This window comes from Phocoena phocoena, chromosome 7 (assembly GCF_963924675.1).
Source record: "Phocoena phocoena chromosome 7, mPhoPho1.1, whole genome shotgun sequence".
NCBI classification, from domain to species: Eukaryota; Metazoa; Chordata; class Mammalia; order Artiodactyla; family Phocoenidae; genus Phocoena; species Phocoena phocoena.
The window spans coordinates 66,296,239-66,312,912 of NC_089225.1; the positions used below are offsets into that span (position 1 = coordinate 66,296,239).

The 16,674-nt window shown below is 34.8% G+C and overlaps 1 protein-coding gene across 1 annotated transcript in view; it reads left to right on the forward strand.

The window, feature by feature from the left end:
* Positions 1-16,674, forward strand: part of ZNF804A (zinc finger protein 804A) — a 316,790-nt gene that overhangs the window by 78,936 nt on the left and 221,180 nt on the right. The window lies entirely within an intron of this gene.

The window sequence follows — 16,674 nt, forward strand, 5'->3', positions numbered from 1 at the left end:
AACCTTTAGTTGATTACATAATTGAAATAACATTATTACTTCCTTCACCCACCAATTTTCAAAACAAAACCTGTGGTTTTCTGGGTTTTTTCTTTCATGATAAAAGCTTGGCAGGAAATTTAGTTGCTAGAAGCAACAGGAGCCACTCAGAAGGTTTGAAGAATCCTGAAATATGCTATTTCAGTCCTTGAAGAAAGGAAAAATATTTGTTTCAAGAGCTATTTGGAAATGTATACTACTTGACTGAAATGATCAAGATTGTACAAGATCAACCAAAGGTCAAATTCCCTTTCTGATTGAAGTTGCCTATTATTTAAAATGGCTAGAGAGAACAACATATCTACAGACAAAAAGAGGGTATATTATGTCAATAGAAATAATAAGTCTAATTTTTGAATTTAAGTCATTAACATTGGAATTACTATTGCCCTAAGATTGATGAGCCTAGGATTAGACTGTGGATTTTGTCAAGTAAGCTTCTTTCCTGATCAGTGGACTATCTAAGGGACACCCTTCCTTATTTGGTACTGGTTTGCTGAAGAGATACTGAGCCCTATACCTGGTCTCCAGCGTGTACCTACTTTCCTGAGCCTTGTGAGGGTTCTCTACTGGTGGTTGCTGAAAACAAAAGTAACAACTAGCCCCTCCCTTTTATTGTATGAAAAGGAGATTGTGAGACAAAAAATAAACTACAGTTGACCCTTGAACAACTGTGTTTGAACTGTGCAGGTCCACTTATATGGGGATATTTTTCAGTCGTAAATACTATAGTACTACACCATCTGCAGTTGGTTGAATCCACAGATGTGGAGGAAGCATGGATTCCAGAGGACCAACTATAAATTATACACAGATTAATGCCCCAGTTGTTCAAGGGTCAACTGTATATAAAACAATTCATGTATTAGCAATCACGGCAGAGTCTCCAAAGGGTAAATAACCATTTCTATGTTTATGCAGATACACTGGGAACAGTTTTTTTTTTTTTTTTCCTGAAAATGCAATTACATGAGGTTTGGGGGGTCTTTATTGATTAAGTGACATATAAATCAGTTCATACAAATGAAGGTCTTACACATAGTATAATTGTTTATTGATTATAGGTCTATCTTTACTGAGTGTGAGTTCTAAAAAAGGAGACAGTTTCAAATTACACTCTACCTCTTATTAGCTCTAGTTCCTTAGACAAATTATTGATTTAAAAAAAAATCTGAGTTTTCAGTTTTCTCTCCTATTGAATAGAATTAATAATACATATTTCTTAAATTTAAATGTGTAGGGTATGACTGACAAAAGTAATTCTAATGATTACTAATTTCCTTCTTTGTCAACATTCTCCTATTCACTATCCATACTGAAACATTGAAAATGGCACGAGTAGTCACAAAATAACTGAATAGATCAATAAATACATGAATAAGGGAGTTCTTTTCAAATCATTTTATAATTAAATATTTAAAAATAATATTGTCTTGAAATCATGCATCAGTGATCCTGCTAGATGATTTGGTTACCAAGTCTTGTTTCATGTATCAGGGAATTTGTGAATGAAACTGGACATGATTCTTGATAAGAAAGAAGTAAATACAATAAAGCAACTTTGAGTTAAGTGAATAATACATTCCATCCCACATTCCAACAAAAATGGACCCTTCCTGAATAACTAGAAAATAGGGAATATCTGAAAGTTATCATCCACTTCTTGTTTGATCTTAGGAACTATTCTAAATGCACAAGTTGTCTCATTTAACATTCACAAAATTTTGTGAAGAACATTCTGTTATTAATTGCAATCCTACTAGTGATAATGTACTCAACCTAGGCATGCATACATGCACACACACAATCAGAGTTTTAAAAAAATGTTTCTCTAAATTGATTTCAACTTTTTAAGAAAAAAATATGATTTTAAAAAATATTTGAGTTAATTACATCTCTGTGACAAGTATGAATAACTTCTAGGCTCAACAATTTTTTTCTCGCCTTCTCCTATCTTCTAAGTTGTATCTTTGTTAATTATTTCAGTTATGGTCTATGGCTTTTAAACTATTCTACTGTTCATATGAAAGTGTTTATTTTTCCTAATTTTTGGATGATAACTCAGCAGGATTAGAATTCTAGTTTAACATTTAGTTTTGTGCAGCATTATGAAGGTTTTACTCCATAATTTTCTGCAATGCCTCATTGTTTGTATTGCAAGAGAAGTCTGTTGTTAGCCTATTTGCTATTACTTTTTAGATAAATGTACCTTTTCTATCAAATAGCTTTATATTTTCTCTTTATTCTGAATGTTACGTATTATTAGCCCAATGCATTCAGTTGTTGATTTGTTTTAATTTACCTTCACATCACATAGTGCGTACCTATTTTTTTTTTTTTTTTTTTTTTTTTTTGCGGTACGCGGGCCTCTCACTGTTGTGGCGTGTGGCCTCTCCCGTTGCGGAGCACAGGCTCCAGACGCGCAGGCTCAGCGGCCATGGCTCACGGGCCCAGCCGCTCCATGGCATGTGGGATCTTCGGGGACCGGGGCACGAACCCATGTCCCCTGCATTGGCAGGCAGACTCTCAACCACTGCGCCACCAGGGAAGCCCAGTGTGTACCTTTAATCAGAGTACTCTGTCATTATTTTCCTGGAAAATCTTAATTTTTTTTCTCTAAAAGAGAGCTTCCCTATCACTTCTTTTATTTTCTTTTTCTGGAACTTCATCATGCTAGAGTTTGCCAAATTAACTATTATGTCATTTGATGGCTATTTTGTGGTTTTATTCCTTCTTTTCTTTTTCTATATTGCATTCTGGGTTATAGTCTCTATTTTAGTTCTCTAATTCCGTATATGACTGTGACTGTTTTAGATATTGTAGTGTCTATTGAGTTATTTAAATGGCTACATATATTTTTACTGCAATTTAACATTTCCACTTATTAATCAATATCAGTTGAATAGAATTCAGTATTTTCTTATTTGTATGGATGCTATACTTTATCTCTTTGATGACTCTAAATTTACTTACTTTATAGCATTCTATATTGCACTCAAATATTTTCTGAATAAACACATCTACTATTGCTTATTTGTTAGTTTTTCTTTAATTTTTGGATTTGAGAATGCTAGTTGTAGCTTCACCTTGAATTCTTCTCTCTCTCTGTGTGTGTGTGTGTGTGTGTGTGTGTGTGTGTGTGTGTGTATGTATGTGTCTCCCACCTTCACTTTCAGCTCCCTTCTTCCTTGTCTGGTAGATTTTTAGTTGACTTCTTCTGACCCTCTGTGGTTCTCAATTAAACCAGGTTATACCGTCTACCTGGGAATCCTTTCCTGTGGTAATATTAGATGTATTATAGATTTGTATCTGATCAGTAATCAAGTTTTCAGCTCTTAATTATGGACTTAGAACTGGTTCACCAGCCTCTATAAAGTGATCAGGTTCATATAATAAGTCAGGGCCCAAACAGTGATCAGTCCAGGCTTTTCACCTGTTTTCTTGGATGGGGGTATGTCACCTCAGGTTTTGTTTTGAGTCAGTGAGTCCAGACACTTTCATTCCCCATCTTTTTAGATATTATGTTGCCCCCCCCCATTCACTATTGTGGTTCTCATTATCTTATTCAAGGATACTAATGCTGTTTAGAGCCTATCAGTGGTCTTCCATGTCCTCTAACTACTAACTGGGTTCAGACATGGGAAGACCCAGCCAGAGATGAATGGGAAGAAAGAGAGAATGGCTGAGGTATTATTGCTTTGGATACTTTCCTGAGTTGTCAGAAGAGACTGGAGATGTTTTGCAGAGAGATTGGCTCTTTATCTCAACTCAACTGACCTACTTTTTATTGTATGACCCTATATTCTATGTTTGGGTAACCACTGTTCCTTTTCATAACTTGGAATCTAGTGAGATAACAGCTTTCCCCTGGGGTACAGCAGGAGCCCTCCTGTTTTTTTGCTATGTCTTGACATTGCTTGGCAATCAGTCCCTTTATTAGACCTTCCTGAATTATCTTAATATCACTGTGCCACCATTTTCCTGCTGATTGATTGATGAGCTATCTCTCTGCAGGAATTCTCCAGTATCCCTTGCTTGTTTCTAAAACAGTAGTCTCACTCATTGCAGATTCAGGTCCACTTACCTCTTTGTTTTTCTCTTCTATATCTGTCCATTGCAATATTTAACTCAGTTTACAAGATTTATTATAGTATGCTGTTATTCATTTTCTAAAATAATTCCTCTATCATTGCTATGTGCTTTGGTCGGGGCCTAGAGCAAGTTAGTTGTTCATAAAATGAAATTAAAATATTTTAGTGACTGATGTCTTGAGTCCCTCTATGTATGCAATGTTAACATTTTCAAGGCAGGAAAAACTTAAGATATTGCACCTTAATAGGTGGGGGGAAATACCTTCAAATTATCCAAGGAGCTATTTATGGGAATGAAGGTTAAATGAGTGTTTCTAAAGGCCCACTCAGTGATAACACTAGAACTCCTAAAACGGTATGGGAAGTGTACAGTTATAAAGATAAATGTAGGCTACTTTTGTAATATCCTTGCTTGTTGCATGTATTTTATGCCCTAGGGTCCTAACAGATTCAGAACAGAAAATCAGATAAGTAGTATGAGAAACTGGAGATGAATTGGACCATGGCTCCAGAATGAGGCAAAGAGAGAATAGAGAGCTCCCTCAGAGAGATGGCTCATCAATCAGCAACTCTTGGGCTGTTTCTGTAATATCCTTGCTTGCTGTGATTACTCCATGCCCTAAAGTCCTAACAGTTGGACATTTAAATTAGGATAATGTGTATAAACCTGCACCGAGGTACATAGATGCCCTGGAAACATCAATGGAAATGTATTTAAATAATTTATTTTGTGATAATGACATAAAATGTAGTATTATTAAAGAAAATCTGGATTCTAGATGATGACTAAGCATTAAAATTTATTAAATCCACTTCTTTAATTTCAGGTGCACAGTAGTTTTGTAAGGATAAAGTTTTTTTTTTCATGACACAGAAAGCAAGTATGGAGATTTGCCAGATGGGCAAAAGGGTAAACTTAACTTCTACAGATGTTTATAAATCTCACCATAGTAAAAGGAAGAAAAATATAGAAAAAAATAGAGAAGGAAGAAAGAAAAGAAGGAGGAAATAAAAATAAAGAAAGGAAAAGACAAAGATGGGCTGGGGGAAAGAAGGAAGGAAGGCAGGAGAAGAAACAAGAAAATTCAGTCAACTTTATTCTCATGTTTGTACATTCTTCCTAAATAAAAAAGACATTGCTTGTGTTTAGTGTTCAAATGCACTTGATAACTCATTTTTATGCTTTGTAATTAACCTATTTCTTCCCCGTCCCAATGTTTAGAATCTCCATAGCTCCATATGGCTTTTGTCTTTAATTCAGGTACCTTTGTCACAAATCATATTTGTGTATTTGTGTATTATCATACCCTGGTTCTTTAATTGCCAGGAAAGCTTTGCTTTGCTTAAATAAATTCAGGTGTGTTGAAACTTATGCAGAATAAATATTGCTTGTGAGAGCAACTAGTTTTCTAAGGTCTATGATATGTGGCAGCATCTAGTTTACTGATAAACTGCAGTGTAGCAGGAATGATGCTAGGATAAGTATTGATTTCTTTCATACATAGAATTCATTTTACTTCAGCTTGTGAATTGCCTTCATGAGCTGACAATTCCATTAAGTATTACCTTGTGTGTCTCTTCCTTCATTATTGATTTTATTTATTTATTTATTTTTCTGCTTTATGTTTTACTACCTTTAAAAGACATTATCAAACAAAAATGAGTAAAGGGAAAACTTAGTGGTAGCACCACAATTGGGAGGGAAATACAATGACTTTATTAAGTAAAACTGAATTTTTGCCACTACCTCCAAGAAAAGACTGTAAATAAAATAATTTAAAAGGATTATACTAAAATATCTTATAAAAAAGTAGGTAATAGAATGACTTGAATTCTATTCTAAAATCAGTAGTTTTACTTTGACATTTTATATTATAATCAACACAATTTATTTTACCTACTTTTGACAGTATTGTAGTTTTATTCATTTCTTCATTGCTGATCTGAAATTTTATGTGTGAATGCAAAAAAGACACCTTTGGAGTTTAACTCCCACCATCCTAAGCTGCCATCTCATTTTTTTTTTGTTAAAATGTGAACAGTTACAATATTTTGTTATTGTTTTGTGTATGTTCCCTTAATTTATATATTGCTGCATCTCAGAGCAACAGTTTAAATACATAGTAAAATATTACATTGTCAAAATTTTAGATTTTTATGTAATTATCAATTCTGCTCTTTTTATATTGGCTGGCTTCATCTTTGTCAAAAGGTGGTAGAAACACAATAATTCTGAAGCATATGAGAAAAACCATATATTTCAAATTAGCTTACAAGAATTAGAAGAAAATGCATCACTATGATGTATGAAGGCATGAAAATGAAGGAAAAGAAGCAGAAAACCATAAGTACACAAAGAAAAGGAAATATAATTTTTTTACAAAGCAACATAACATAAAGGAGAAAAGAGGCTAAACTTGAAAGAGAAAATTAAAATTGCATTGGAAATCATAATGAAAATTGAGATTGTGGGAAATTAATTTTAGGATGTGGAGGAGTAACAGGATAATTTAACTATGTACAAGTATAAGATGAAGACTCTGAGGGGGAGACAAGGAAGATAAGATTGGCTGTAGGATGGATATAACTAGAGAATTAAAAGATAAGTGTGGAGGAAAGAGAATGCTGATTCAACCTAAAAATCATGTGTTTCCTGAGTTAGAGACCAGAAGGACGGGAATACCAACATGAATTTACATAAACTTATAGAAAACATTTTGAATCTAAAATAATCCTAAGATCTAAGTAAGAAGATAGAAAGTGCACACTTAAAAAAACAAAATAAAATCCCACATGTTAGTAACTGTTTATATATTATGTGAATAAAAAAAAACTTATACATTTTTGGGCTTCCCTGGTGGCTCAGTGGTTGAGAATCTGCCTGCCAGCACAGGGAATATGGGTTCGAGTTCTGGTCTGGGAAGATCCCACATGCCACGGAGCAACTAAGCCCGTGCAGCAGAACTACTGAGCCTGCACTCTAGAGCCCGTGAGCCACAGCTACTGAATCCTGTGCGCCCTCGAGCCCATGCTCTACAACAAGAGTGGCCACCGCAATGAGAAGCCCGTGCACCACAGCAAAGAGTATTCCCCACTCGCCACAACTAGAGAAAGCCTGCACACAGCAACAGAAGACCCAATGCAGCCAAAAATAAATAAATAATAAATAAATTTAAATTAGAAAAAAAATTCTTATACATGTTAATCTAGTGTTTGCTGAGTCAGTCATGAACATCAGTGGTCCTTACCCACCCACCCACTAAAAACCACACAGGAATCTTAACCATGTAAGTGTGTATATGGGTACATGTGGGTATATGTGCATATATGTATGTAAGGATAGATGATAGATAGATAGATAGATAGATAGATAGATAGATAGAAAAAGGTAGATAGAAGATAGATACATGTATTTTTGCATGTGTGTATATTTATATATATGCATGTGTTTATGGAGAGAGATTATAGGTATGTTTGTATGCACACATATGATGCACATACATGCATACATAATGAAAAATATAAATAGTATATTTATTTAAAATCTATTTATAATTATATTGCGATAAGTTATCATTATTTTAATTTAATAAACTATATTTTATTGCAATAAAAAATGCTATTTACATTTTTAGCTGCATGAGGTTGCAACTAAGTATAATGTATTAATTTCTGGATACTTCATTAAATAGAGGTTTAGACTAAATGACTGACTCCGCAATCACGATACTTGAGTTGAAATTAATACATTAGTAAACCTCTTGCTAGTTGTGTGAACTTGGCAAGTTATTCAGTTTCCATTGCTTCAATATACTCATCTCTAATAAGGAATAGCAATCATACTCACCTATATAATTATTGTAACAACTAAATATAATAAAATATGTAAGATATTTAGCATATAAAAGGCATTGAATATGTATTTGCTGATGACACTGTCATTACTAATGACATTATTACTGCTACTACTCTTTCTATTCTTATCTTGTGTCCTATCTCCACAATCTAGAACTCTCACTCTAGCAAAATTTTTGTTGAAGGAATAAGAGTATGTCTGAAGTTAGTAAACCTAAATTTTAAAGAACCCCAACACACATACAAAATAGTTTTCCTCAAAAATAATGATGAGTTATTAGAAAATCACTTAAGTAAAAATGTAGAAAAAAAGACAAATTACCAAGATGTGTTATATTTATAGAAATATAAACATAATATTCACTAATTCTGTGTTCTCATATACTTGTTTTATTCACTTTGAAATATGTTTATATTTCAAATTACCAAGAGTGGCCCTCACTCGCCACAACTAGAGAGAGCCCCGTGTACAGCAGCCAACACCCAATGCAGCCAAAAAAAAAAAAAAAAAAAAAATGCAGATGGAGGACATGACGGGGGCAGTGGGGTGTACCCCAGGAAGGCCCCTGCTTGGTTACAAGATGGCTCTGGGGCAAGAAAGTACTTGATACTGTCCCTAAAGGACAGTTAATGAGGGATATGAGGTTGGAGTTAGGAGTGGCCAGATCATTTTTTAAAAAAAGAAGAAAAAAGTATAAGGATTCACTTATCCTTATCCCTACATTGTTTTTGATATTGTTTATAAAACTAAAAAAATTTTGAACCTTAGTTATATGTCAGATACTCTTAGAGTTAATTTTTACTTGTACTAAGTCACAATCCATTTGATAGTTACTATTTTAATCTTTATTTTATAGAATAAGAAAGTAAGTACAGAGAAATTTAATAATATTCTGATGGTTTTATAGCTAGTAAGTAAAAAATACTGGAAAGAGTGACAATATGTATATTTATGGCTTATACTCATAACACTTATACAATTAATTTCAGAATAACATGAAAGCAAGCAAAGCCTGTTAGCTATATCCATTATAATGATTCTTCATAAATCATTTAGTTTGTTAAGCTAAAGCTGATATAGTTCCATCCCCTGAGAATGTTTAAAAGTTTGTTTTTAATGAAAATATGCTGAAAAAAATATATCGAATCAAGTTACTGTTTTATTAAATATTCTGCAATGTATATTATATGAATTCTTTAGTAAGAATAAATTATTTTGCTTCACTTTTTTCAAACTTTAAAGATCAAACATTGGAAATATCTTTAAAAGCATTTAAAAAACATTACTGACAAATATATGTATAACTGATTTTATTAACAAATAAGTTATGTACTTAAACTTAATTGTTTTGACAGTAGTATTAAGGATGGGATAAATCTATAACATTCAGTATTAAACATCTGTTAGCTTTTTATAATTGAAGCAAAAACTTGTATGTTTACAGAAACACTTTCTAGATGCATAAATATAAGGTGATAAAAATGAATGGCCTCTGCCTAAACACTGGTTCTATTAATGTAGTAAACAGAAAATAAAAACAGTTTTCTCTGTTATTACCAGATATATCCAATCCAATAATTTGGGCTACAACCAATAGAAATGCAAAATCAATCTGGTTCAAAGTATACATGATTTATCATCTCACATAACAGGAATTTTAGAGCTCAGAGGGATTTCAGGTATGCTTGATTGAGATATCACTAATAACATCATTTTCTTCTAGTTTTCTAGTCTGCCATTCTTGAAGTTGATTGTGGTAATTGTAAACACACATTTAAATAATAATATCTAGAGGATGACAAGGAATCATCTTTTCCTATTAGCAGCAGACTCACCCTCACATCTCATTTGTCAGAGTTGGGTGGATAAACCAATCCCTGAAAAAGAGAAATGGGATTATAATGAGCAATGTACACAATCATCTACATGGAAGGGGTTTGGGGAATTAGCTACAATGCCAAACATTAAGTATACAAAAGAAATTACAAATAGAAAAATCCAAAATGGTTTTATTGAAGGAGTAAATCTCTCTAATGTGTCTTTCAAAATGTACACATTTTATTCACGTTTTTTTGGTTTCACTTTGTGATTACTCTTGAAAATAATTTAGTTTTCCAAGGAATATGAAAAATTGTTTTCTCTAGATTTCAATATGCTAGATAAACTGTTGTCCTATGCAACTTTAACCTAAAGTTATTAACTAAAATTTCACATGTGATTTCAGTACTTTTTTTCCCACCTATGTCATGTGTTCTGGATGTTGGCAGTCAAATAAATGATAAACCCAAACATAGCCATTTTGGACTTACTTCCATGGCAATACCTTTCCGTAATTTATTGTACTTATTTATTTTCCTGAATCACTGCCCCAAAGACTTTGATTTTTCAGAAGTTGACCTTCATCACTTTTTCTCCTTCAGCCTCAATGGCTAGAACAGTTCCTATACCAGAGTGGATAAATGGAAAAATGTATACAAATAGAGGCAGGGTAGGGAGGGGGTGAAAAAATAAAACAAAATTATAGAATGCTGAATTTAGAAGCATGGTAGTATATCCAAGGATATATGAATATAGATAATTATTTTTAAAATAATTATATTAGATAAAACATCATATAATTTTCTTGTTAATATAGCAAGGAGTTTATATCATTTGTAATATTGTCAGTACTCTTATCATCTTTGCCATTTAATGTCTTCAGTAGTATCTAATTAGGGCCTCATCATTGTTCTTTGCTCTAGATAACATCCTGTACTCATCAGTTGCTTTTGTGGCATGTGTGGTTATTTTTTCTCAGTAACCTTTTATTGACTGCCAGAAATGTCTATTAGCTTGACGTTCTCTTCCTTATTTAGTTAGCTATTCCTTTAAAACATAAGTCTGGCCAGATGTAACGATAAGCAGGCAGATGGCTCTAGAGTGATTCTTTTCTGATAAGGAAGTAGCTTCCTTTGAAGATGTGGCTCTACACCCATCTTAGCCCAAGGCACAATTTATGATTTGTAAGCTTGTACAGGCTGTTTTTTTAATCTTATGATGATAGAAAAAATTGAACATAAACACTGATATTTAAGAAAATAGAACCTGCATTTCTATGTGAGTATTGCATTTCCTGGCAGCGGGGATACATAAATAACATATAGGAGTAGAAAATTGAGTTAATTTGAAGAAATGGCATATCGCTGTTAATAACTATCCAGTTAGTACAGATATGAGAAAATTGAAATCCTGAAGCTAAATTTATTTTGTACAGGGTTAATAGAACTCCACGTGATTTTATTGGGGACTTAAAATTAAGTTAAATTCCATATAAACTCTGAAGTCCATCATATTTATAAAGTCTGTATTTTCTTCTTTTTTTTAGTAAATATTGTGTATTTACACATGAAGAATGATAGTACATATATTGCTAGATGTTGTCAAAGATCAATACCTACTTATATTTGATTTATTCAGCACTCATTATCATTGTAAAAGATTTATTGAAGATCGAGTTAGGATAACATGTGAGGCAATAATGCATGTTGATAGATGTCTGTATGTTGAAGTCTTTGAGGAATTGTGATTCATACTTGTTTGAAGAAATTATTACAAATATTAAAATTCACTGTCTTGTTTTGAAAGTGAAAATTTTAAATGCAGCCTATTATACCAGGGACTGGGAAGAGTGGAAAATAGGAAACATTATTTAATGGTTATAAGTTTCTGCTTGTGGTAATGAAAAAGTTTTAGAAATATATACTGGTGATGACTGTATAACATTGTGAATGTAATTAATATCACTGAATTTTATACTTAAAGATAGTTAAAAAGGTAAATGTTTATGTTTATGCATGCTTTAGCACAGTAAAAATATTCAGACAAACAACAAATGTGAAGACAAATTTATGAATATATAGTCAATAAGCACTTCTAAGTCTTAGCATAAATCCAAATAAAATAAATATTTTTTAATATAATGGTAGGATGAATCAGGTACATTTTCCCCCTGTTCTTCTCTGTTGAGGATTTTAGGCAGGGTGTAGGCAAAATATATGTACGAATGGAGTACTCTCTCTCTCTCTCTCACTCTTTTTTGGGGGATGGGTGTGTGTCCTCTCTGTCCAAAGTAAATTTAACAATATGTTTTAATACCTGGTATACATAATCCATCTTACTTTTAATAATAAGCTCAAAACTTCTTTACAAAAATGATTTTCAGGTTACTAAACCTCTTTCTTTTCTTCAGGCATATTTTCTCCTAACCTATCAGTAAAACTTAAGCTGAAGATTAGGATTACGTTGTCATTCTTGCTTATTTCAGTATTTTAACTGTTACTAATAATTTTGTGCTTTAAATTATCCTCAAATACATAATTCTTCAAAACTGTTTTTAATGTTTACTTCCCTAGGGGTGTAAAATTATTTTTGGTATCTGGAAAACTCATTTTAATGGAAAAGCATCATGAACAATTAAATGAAATAATCATGCATCTTTGTGCTAAAAGGAACAATTTTAAAAGTTAACAAGTAAAATGCACTTAATGATACTCTTAAACCTATTTTTAAAAATCTCCCTTTGAAGTATGCTACATATCTGCCTATTCTAAGAAAACACAAAAGAAGACAAGTAAATTATAAACTGCAGTGTAAATCTGATACCACTGAACCACTTCTAATTTTTAAGGAGGGAAGATCTAGATCTTTTGTCTCTAATAACCAACAAATTTATAAAAATTTAGAGTCGTATACGTGGATATGAATCTATTAGTATAAACTAATAGGTTAGTATAAACAAATACTAAACTCAAATAGACACTCATATACACTGATTGATATAAGGAACATGGCATGCATCAGGTAGTAAGCCATCCTCTCAAGCATTGAACTGATTGTTGCTTTATAATGTTAATTCTCAAAGTCAAAGCATCTCTCACTTCAGAATGTTCATATATTGAGCAATACTCCAAATATGAAATTTCTTATACAATTTTATCATACATGATTCATTTTCAAAATTTACCTATATTTTCTCGTAATAAAATAAACTTGGAATTAACAGGTTGGTGTTCAAGTTTTAGTCTTACCCTTTAACACTTATGTGACCATTGGAAATGCATTTGGTCTCTACAGTTACTGCATCTATTAAATATATATACTAATAAAATAGCTAGAGTTGCTGAAAGAATTTAAAAGAAAATGCATTTGGAAGCTACTGTTGAGCAACAATATAGAGTAATATTAAAATTTTGTCGTAACATTAGGGCCACAGTTTAGGACAAGATATCACTTAGTTCTAGATAGGTGATTTAATCTTTACTATATTTGAATATGTGATACAATTAGATATATTTAATGAGATTTTTATAAACATAAACTCTTCAGCTCTTTATACATCCTGTTTAGAAATAAAGACCTGCCCTTCCATATAACTTCCATAACAAAACCTAGTATGTGCAGGTGGCTCCTGGGAATTTTTCCAGATTCCTTTTCTTCTCTCATATTCTCTGTGTAGCCTTGGAATACACTCTGTGGTATGAAACCCATGGCTGTATGTAAAACAACATGTAACATAAGAAAAAAAGAATTGGGCAGTTAGCCATTAGATGGCATGATTTTTCTTTTTCTTGGAAATATATATATATAGATGTGGAATATCTCAGATATTAACAGAACAATTTTCCTAAAAGAACAACTCATCTACTAATAAAACATCATTCAAAAATCACAAGAGGGACAACTTCAAGATGACGGAGGAGTAAGACATGGAGATCACCTTCCTCCCCACAAATATATCAAACCTACATCTACATGTGAAACAACTCCTACAGAACACCTACTGAATGCTGGCAGAAGACCTCAGACTTCCCAAAAGGCAAGAAACTCCCCATGTACCTGGGTAGGGCAAAAGAAAAAAGAAAAATAGAGACAAAGAATAGGGATGGGACCTGCACCTCTGGGAGGCAGCTGTGAAGGAGGAAAGGTTTCACACACTAGGAAGTCCCTTCACTGGCAGAGATGGGGGGTGGGCAGGGGTGGAAGCTTTGGAGCCCTGGAGGAGAGCGCAGCAACAGGGGTGCAGAGGGCAAAGCGGAGAGATTCCTGCACAGAGGATTGGTGCTGACCAGCACCCACCAGCCTGAGAAGCTAGTCTGCTTACCCACTGAGGTAGGTGGGGACGGGGAGCTGAGGCTTGGGCTTCAGAGGTCAGACCCCAGAGAGAGAACTGGGGTTGGCTGCAAAAACACAGCCTGAAGGGGGCTAGTGTGCCACAGCTACCAGGGAGGGAGTCCAGGAAAAAGTCTGGAACTGCCTAAGAAGCAAGAGACCAATGTTTCGGGGTGCATGGGGAGAAGGGATTCAGAGCACCACCTAAAAGAGCTCCAGAGATGTGCATGAGCTGCAGCTATCAGTACAGACACCAGAGACAGGCATGAGATGCTAAGGCTGCTGCTCAGCCACCAAGAAGCTTGTGTGCAAACACAGGTCACTATCCACACCTCCCTTCACAGGAGCCTGTACAGCCCGCCACTGCCAGGGTCCCGTGATCCAGGGACAACTTCCCCAGGAGAACACACAGTACGCCTCAGGCTGGTGCAATGTCACGCTGGCCTCTGCTGCTGTAGGCTCGCCCAAGATTCTGTACTCCTCCCTCCCCCGAGCCTGACTGAGCCAGAGCCTCCTAATCAGCTGCTCCTTTACCCCGTCCTATCTGGGCCAAGAACAGACGCCCTCAGGCAACCTGCATGCAGAGATGGGGCCAAATCCAAACCTGAACCCCAGAAGCTGTGAGAACAAAGATGAGAAAGGGAAATTTCACCCAGCAGCCTGAGGAGCAGCAGATTAACTCTCCACAATCAACTTTATGTACCCTGCATCTGTGGAATACCTGAATAGACAACAAATCATTCCAAAAATGAGGCGGGGGACTTTGAGAGTAACTGTAGACTTGGAGTGTGCTTCCGGCATCTAATTTGTTTCTGGTTTTATGTTTATCTTAGTTTAGTATTTAGAGCTTATTATCATTGGTAGGTTTGTTTATTGATTTGGTTGCTCTCTTCCTTTTTATATATATATATATATTTTTTTTTCCTTTTTCTCTTTTTGTGAGTGTGTATGTGTATGCTTCTTAGTGTGATTTTTGTCTGTATAGCTTTGCTTTTGCCATTTGTCCTAGCGTTCTGACTGTTTTGGTTTTTTGTTTGTTTTTTTTAGTGTAGTTTTTAGCGTTCATTATCATTGGCGGATTTGTTTCTTGGTTTGGTTGTTCTTTCTTTCTCTCGTTTTTTATTATTTTTAAATTTGTTTATTTTAAATAAATATTTTCTATTTTAATAATTTTATTTTGTTTATTAATTTATTTCTTTCTTTATTTTTTATTCTCCTTTTCTTCTGAGCTGTGTGACTGACAGCGTCTTGGTGCTCTGGACGGGTGTCAGGCCTGAGTCTCTGAGGTCAGAGAGCACAGTACAGGATGTTAGTCCACCAGAGACCTCCTGGCCCCACGTAATATCAAACAGCGAAAGCTCTCCCAGAGATCTCCATCTCAATGTTAAAACCCAGCTCCACTCAATAACCAGCAAGCTACATTGCTGGACACCTTATGCCAAACAACTAGCAAGACAGGAACACAATGCCACCCATTAGCAGAGAGGCTGCCTAAAATCATAATAAGTTCACAAACACCCCAAAACACACCACTGGATATGGTGAGCCCACCAGAAAGATAAGATCCAGCTTCATCCACCAGAACAGAGGCACCAGTCCCCTCCACCAGGAAGCCTACACAACCCACTGAACTAACCTTACCCACTGGGGGCAGACACCAAAAACAATGGGAACTGCGAACCTGCAGCCTGGGAAAAGGAGACCCCAAACACAGTAAGTTAAGCAAAATGAGAAGACAGAGAAATACACAACAGATGAAGGAGCAAGGTAAAAACCCACCAGACCAAACAAATGAAGAGGAAATAGGCAGTCCACCTGAAAATCAATTCAGAGTAATGATAGTAAAGATGATCCAAAATCTTGGAAATAGAATGGAGAAAATACAAGAAATGTTTAACAAGGACTTAGAAGAAATAAAGAGCAAACAATGATGAACAACAAAATAATTGAAATTAAAAATTCTCTAGAAGGCGGCTTCCCTGGTGGCGCAGTGGTGGAGAGTTCATCTGTCGATGCAGGGGACGTGGGTTTGTGCCCCGGTCCGGGAAGATCCCACATGCCGCGGAGAGGCTGGGCCCGTGAGCCATGGCCACTGAGCCTGTGCGTCCGGAGCCTGTGCTCCGCAATGGGAGAGGCCATAGCAGTGAGAGGCCCATGTACCGCCAAAAAAAAAATTCTCTTAAAGGAATCAATAGCAGAATAACTGAGGCAGAAGAAGGGATAAGTGACCTGAAAGATAAAATAGTGGAAATAACTATCGCAGAGCAGAATAAAGAAAACAGAATGAAAAGAATTGAGGACAATCTCAGGGACCTCTGGGACAACATTAAATGCATGAACATTCGAATTATAGGGGTCCCAGAAGAAGAGGAAAAAAAAAGGGGACAGAGAAAATATTTGAAGAGATTATAGTTGAAAACTCCCTAATATGGGAAGGAAATAGTCAATTAAGTCCCAGAAGTGCACAGAGTCCCATACAGGATAAATCCAAGGAGAAACACACCAAGACACATATTAATCAAACTATCAAACATTAAATAC